The sequence below is a fragment of the Rattus rattus genome, chromosome 3 (assembly GCF_011064425.1).
Source record: "Rattus rattus isolate New Zealand chromosome 3, Rrattus_CSIRO_v1, whole genome shotgun sequence".
In the NCBI taxonomy this organism is placed as follows: Eukaryota; Metazoa; Chordata; class Mammalia; order Rodentia; family Muridae; genus Rattus; species Rattus rattus.
In genome coordinates this window covers 26,377,603-26,384,309 of record NC_046156.1, presented here as the reverse complement: position 1 = coordinate 26,384,309, position 6,707 = coordinate 26,377,603, and the positions used below count along the sequence as shown (strand labels likewise).

At 39.4% G+C, this 6,707-nt stretch overlaps 1 non-coding gene across 1 annotated transcript; it reads right to left on the bottom strand.

Moving 5' to 3' along the window:
- Nucleotides 1-6,031: 6,031 nt before the first annotated feature.
- On the bottom strand, nucleotides 6,032-6,138 carry LOC116897433. The gene has a single exon (XR_004387474.1). It is a non-coding gene; the product is annotated as a U6 spliceosomal RNA (small nuclear RNA).
- Between the last annotated feature and the right edge of the window lie 569 nt (nucleotides 6,139-6,707).

Below are 6,707 nucleotides of genomic sequence, written 5' to 3'. Positions count from 1 at the left end.
GAGTGAGGATGGAATGTGATGACAGCCAGTGTTTGGGTTTTGGATGTTGGTTGACAGATCATCCGACTTCATGAAAGAGAAAGCCCATGCCATAATGTGGGGAAAGCACAGCCTCCAACCCAGTACTGAGTTCAACATCTTTCCATATTTAGATTCATGAAAGCTAGTGGCTTTCTCTAAATCTCAACTCGTTTTCTGATTAAAAATCAGAGAATGGGTGACTGTTAGCTTGAGTCAAGCTATGTATTCTAAGAGACACAATTCTTCAAAATGGCTCTAAAAGGAGACATTCAGAAGGCTGAGCTACTATCAAGTCATAGACCAGGCACTGCTCAAAACTTAGATCTGAGGTCTTCCTCTGCTTGTGTTCCCAGGCAGCAAATTAAAGCAAACCAGGAGGTAGATTGGGGGCAGCACATCAGCTCAGATGAAGTCATAACTCAGTCTCACAGTGACCCCAGTGCAGGCTGGGAAGCTTGATGTTATCTGCACGCAGAGGAGGAGAAGGGCTTAGTAAGCAGTTGGTCCATCTTTAGGGACTGTGGTGAGCATGAAGCACAACAAAATTTCTGAAGGTCCAGGATTTCAGGCAAACCAATTTGTGTAATCTCTTTCATTTGCCTTTACAAGAACCACTCAGGAATGTCTTACTACTACACTATCCCTTAACACGACTTGACTCAATCGCTCATGGGTTTCCTACAAGATTTGCCAGTTTTCTTCCTCTGAAGTAACAAATTACAATCTGATCCTGTCTCGTGTACCATATCAGTCACTTACTCAGACCCTGAGACTGCTAAATGGTTGGCCCAATTAGGTAGTTTTAACTGTCCAACCATTTGGATTGAGAGCGTTAAAACTGAAGCGGTCTGATTACTTAGACTGGAAATCTCTGATTGAACCATGACAGTCTGACACATCTAATTTAGATGGGAAACAAAGCTGAGGGATCTTTCAGATGTACCCACAAATAAACACAAGCAACAGCAGTGCCTTCAAACTCCTCCTCCTCCCTTGTCTCTTCCCACAGTTCTCCTCCTTCCCTTTCTCTCCACACTCCTCCTTCTTCTTTCTACCCATATTTCAGTTATCTCTATTCAAATTTCGTCCCTTTATTCTGTCTTCTTAGAATCAGCAAATATTCACAATGTCAAATTATGAATTATTATTGGTACTGTTTCTCACTTTATGCAATGTCAAAATCTAAGGAATGCTAAACAGATGTGATTCCACTTGAATATGCTTGATCTCATTAGGGTCAAGAGGCATCAGTGATCTACTCCATCCTTCATAAGGAAAAGGAACTTGATCTTGGAAGAAGGAGCTGAGATACAAGAAATTTCCCATTGAATACAGTAGCCCTGGTGAAGTATTTTCATAGGGCAAGCTTCCTCATAGCCATTAATGCCGTCTTTACAGTAACAACTCAGGCTTCTCCTCTTGACCACCATATTTACTCTTCACTTATCTTTGCATGTGAGTGTTTCTGCCATGGATATCTGAACCAAGGCCCTCAGAAAGTGGTAAATCATTAAGTCAGTGAAATTCAAGACAGAAGAATGATCGCTATATTAAAATGAAAAGCTGAACTACTCAGAGCAGCAAGAGACACGCTGATCTTTTGGAAGAGGGAGGTCATTTTCCCTCTACTACGTATTAGCCGATGAAATCATAAAATCATTTTCAAGACTGAGAAATTAAAGCGGTAAGTACCTTCCCCCGCCCTGGAATCTACTCATGATATCTCATGATTACAGATTCACAGATGGAATATACCTAGAAGATGAAGCCTTGCCGATCACACAGCAGGTGTTAAGTAAACCTCGGGAATGACTCCCTTGGCACTGCAGCCCTGATTCCACGTTACAGAGTACCTTCCTTGAAGTAAAGCAAGAAGGACACAGCTTTTGAGATACTGGCTCATCAAAGACCATTCATCTCAGTTCTACTGAAAATAATGATGTTCGAGACACAACAGGGCTGGGTCCAGAAAAGGGCTGAGGACATACAAAATTCCCTTCATATAAAGGGAAAGGCACAAAATGTCTTAATTAAAACACTGTGATATTTAGAAAGCACTTTCTATTACACAACAGATTGCCCAGGACATCAAATGGTTTTGTGAAACATGGAACAATTTAATCACACGATCATTAATGCATTGCAAATTGATTTTGTTTCAGTTCCTTTTGATTCCTTTTAAAGTAAACTGACTCAGTGTCCGGCTGTCAAGACTCACTCTAAGGCACCATATGGTTTGAATATTTTATTCTGGGTTTTTCTTAGACCTGTAAAACTAATTAGAGAATAAAAGATGGGAAAACTTTTGTAGTGGATTTTATATTAGATTTGCACATTAATTTTAATGATAATTGATTTCAAAACACTATCAAGTACAGTACTCCAGGTAGAATGGTGAGGGCAGACCCTAGTACAGAAAGTTGAACATCTAAAGGACTCTAAGTCTGTCCAGCAATGATACTGAAGAGACCAGTGAGATGGCATGGTTGGTAAAGTTCCATGTCTCCAAACCTTATAATTTGAGAAAACTGACTCCCAAAAATTATCCACTGACCTCCACACATGTGTCATCTCTCTCTCTCTCTCTCTCTCTCTCTCTCTCTCTCTCTCTCTCTCTCTCTCTTTCTCTCTCTCTCTCTCTCTCTCACACACACACACACATGCACGCACACATGCACACATGCACAGGTACATGCACATGTACACACCACCAGTATATTAAAAATATTTTTAAATAATAATACTTGGCTCCAATATTTATTCCCAGTCTAAAAGATTCCATTTCTAAGAATATCAAATGTTTCAGTCTGTGCTTACATCCTTCAAACTTTATTAAAAACAGCTTTTCTTATTACACTGAGGTCATGTAATTATCATCAGAGTTTAAACCTGATAACAATGTTCCCTTTGTTTAGCATTAACATGTGAAAATTCATATGGTGATGATATATTAAGTAAACAACTACTCTGGGGCTGCTGTCCCTCCATTTTTGTGCAGACTGACCTGACGCCTGCAAGTGATTTTCTCCCTGAGAAAGAAAAAAGAAGTGAAGAAAATGTGCTGACTACCTGGGATACATTCTGAAAGATTATAGTGATGTGGGCAAGTAGATCCCTCATATAACACTGCCTTCTATTACTGAAAACGTACCTCAGAGAAAACATGGAGTGTCTCATGGTTTGTGCAGATGCTGCTCCATGCTGGCTTGACCTCATTGTCATGGAGAGTGTTGTACAACAAAGACACTCATCTCCTGGTGGGCAAAAAGGAGATGCGGGAGTGGGAGGTAGAAGGACCCCTACAGGGAGAATGGAGAGTGAGGGTTGGGGTCCTAGTACTCCCTTCAAGATCATTCTACCCTCTGCAGAAGAAATTCTCAGTGGATAAAGAGCTTGCTACAGAGACATGAAGACCTCAGTTCAGATTTCAGCACCCACATAAAAGCCAAATGTACTTGTAACCCTAACATTAACACTGGGGGTAGAGAACCAGGAGGTCTTTATAAACAGCAGGTCAAGCTATGAGTCCAAGGTTCAGTAGGAAAGACCCAGTCTCAAAAATAAGGTAGAATGTGATAGATGAAGACTCCTGATGTCAACCTCCACACATGTATTTACAAGCACATACCCACACACATTCTCACACACACACACACACACACACACACACACACACACACAGAATCAATCAACCAACCAATCAATCAATCAATCAATCAATGCAAACAAAGAAAGCAAGAGGCTACTCCAATAGCCTACCTTCTTTCCATTACTCCCACCGCCCAGTGGTACCCCAAGCCTTAAGACTTTAACCTATGAGTGAGCCTTTGGGGAACACTTCAGATCCCAACCATTAAACCCCTCCCACAGTTCATTCGCTAACACATACAAAGTGAGTCCTTATGCTAGATCCACTTGTTGTTCAATTGCTTATGACAGAGTCTAAGTGTATATCCCTGGCTGCCTTGAAATTAGCTATGTCAACGAAGCTGACTTCAAACTTGCAACAATTCTACTGCCTCTGTCCCCGCCATCCTGGAATCACAAGGCTGTGCCACCATTCTCTGCATCTTCACCCATTTCTAATAAGGAAAATTACAAGGAGTGAGGTAGGCATCCGTGGACCCACCACATGCGTTATGAAGACAGCCCAATAGAAATACTTTAGCTCTGTTGATATGGTTTTGTGTTTATTGCTTATTTTCTCCTTGTTGGGTAATAGCATATTGCTGAAGAAGCTTACATTTTATCCCTACATAGTAACAGTCGGCTATATCTATCACCACAGAAAATCTTTGTCATATTGGTAGAAGTTGGTTTTTAATATTTTCAAATCGAATTTATACATACTGTGTTTGCATCCTTTTCTTCTCCAGCACATTCCAGGCCCACTATTTCCCTCTTAAACACATGGACCCACCTCTGTCAGTTATTTTCTGCATCTTGGGCAGCTGTCTTTCAGTTTGTCGTAGCCTTGCTAACCATTTTGTATGGAGTTATGTTTTATTATCATGTCAGTCGTAATGTACTCATTGCTAAACTTCCCAAGCTGACTCTCTGAGGCTTCTCTTTTCTGAATTCCATCCTCACGTCCTGTGCTCATTAGTATGAGATCAGAAAACAGGCTGAGGAACTATGAACCAAAACGATAGGAGGAGGGGTCAATTAGTACAAATAAGTTAAATACACCCACATACATGTGTTAAATTTTAATAAATGTGATCAAATGCTTCCTGTGAGTTTCTTTAGTCCCTTCTGTGTTTGATGGACCCAGAATCTAAAGATCTAAAGAGTATCGAACCACCAGAAGAATGGCACTCAAATTTCTATGTCCTTGAAGGTCAATGGTTGACTTCTCTGGCTCCTCTAGAAAGAGATTTGGGCTTCTGACATACGGCAAAGAAGCTGTTTCAGACACATTTTGTTATTTCCATGCTCCCTAAGCTGCACTCCTAGAGAGTAAGTCATTTATGTATTGAGCATATGTGACCTTGACTTTCACTTCCTTCCCCCTAAGCTTTCCGTTTTATAGTTTGAATATCCAGAGTATAAACTTATACAAGCTTTGAGAGCTGGGTTATGTAACTTTCTCCCTCTCTCCTTTTGAAAGTGCAGTGTCAGAATTGTCTGTGGCTTAAAGCTCTTCTAACACTGGGAAACCTTGAGAGTGAGATCGGTAGGGGCCAGCTGTGATCGCTAACTGAAGAGTTTGGCAGGGGCTTGTTCAACTTTGTCTCTCTTTTGTACTCTGGTTAATTTTATTTTTTTTTTTTTTTTTTTTGGTTCTTTTTTTTGGAGCTGGGGACCGAACCCAGGGCCTTGCGCTTCCTAGGTAAGCGCTGTACCGCTGAGCTAAATCCCCAGCCCCAATTTTATTTTCTTTAATACGATGGTTGGGCTTGGTGAGCATCATATATGTGATTTCTTGAATTTCTGATCCTTATCTTTTATAGCTCCAGTCTTCACACTTTTGCCATCTTGACATTTGTTCTTTGTCACAAAACACAGAGGAAAAAGCTTGACTTGCTAATTGTCATTCTTCTCTTCATGCTTTATGCATGAACTCACTCCTGAATATTCAGCCCACATTATTTTATAAAAATTTCATAATACTTTAAGTATATAACACAAATTTTCATTATAGTACTTTTAGCTAATTGTTCAGATTTCTTGTGACTTTTTAAACTTATGAGTTTTTACTACACTTTCTTATGATAGCCAATTTTATTGTGTGCTTAGCAAATTAGAATTTTGTTTTACCAACTGCATGGAATTGATGGTTTGTTTTTTTTTAAGATTTAATTACTTTTATTTATATGAGTTCACTGTCACTATCTTCAGACCCACCAGAAGAGGGCATCAGATCCCAATACAGATGGTTGTGAGCCACCATGTGGTTGCTGGGAATTGAACTCAGAACCTCTGGAAAGCAATCAGTGCTCTTAACTGCTGAGCCATCTCTCTAGCCTGATGGTTATTTCTTATAACCTAATATAAGATCAACTTTTCTTTTAACATGGAATACTTCATGAATTTGCGTGTAATCCTAGTGCAGGGGCAATGTTAACGTTCTCCATATTGTTCCAATTTTAGTGTATGTGCTACTGAAGCGAGAACAAAAATCTAGAACTTCCTTTTTTCTTCTCTTCTCTTCTCTTCTCTTCTCTTTTCTCTTCTTTCCTTTTCTTTTCTTTTCAAAGAGAGTGTCTTTCTAAATAGCCTGGCGTCCTGAAACCTACTGTGTAAACCACACTAGCCTAGAACTCATAGAAACCAAACTCATCTACCAAATCCAGAATTTTTGGATAAAATGTATATGCAACCACATATGTCACAAGACCAACTATTGTTAATATATCTGTATGCTGAAAAATTAGTTTTGTTTTTTGTGCTCATAGCTATGTGCATATATTAGCAGACAATAATAATCTTAAAGAACCTAATATTTCCACCATCAAGCTTTTATTATACCATTCTCAGCACTGTGCTTTTTAAATTCATTTAGTTCAATGTTTCTCAACCTTTCTAATGCTGCAACCCTTTAATATAGTTCTTTGTAAATTGTTTTGTTGCTACTGCAAAACTATAATTTTGCTACTGTTATGAATCACACTGTAAATATCTGATTTGCAGGATATCTGATATGGAACCCTTTTGAAAGGATCAGACCATCCTCAAAGAGGTTG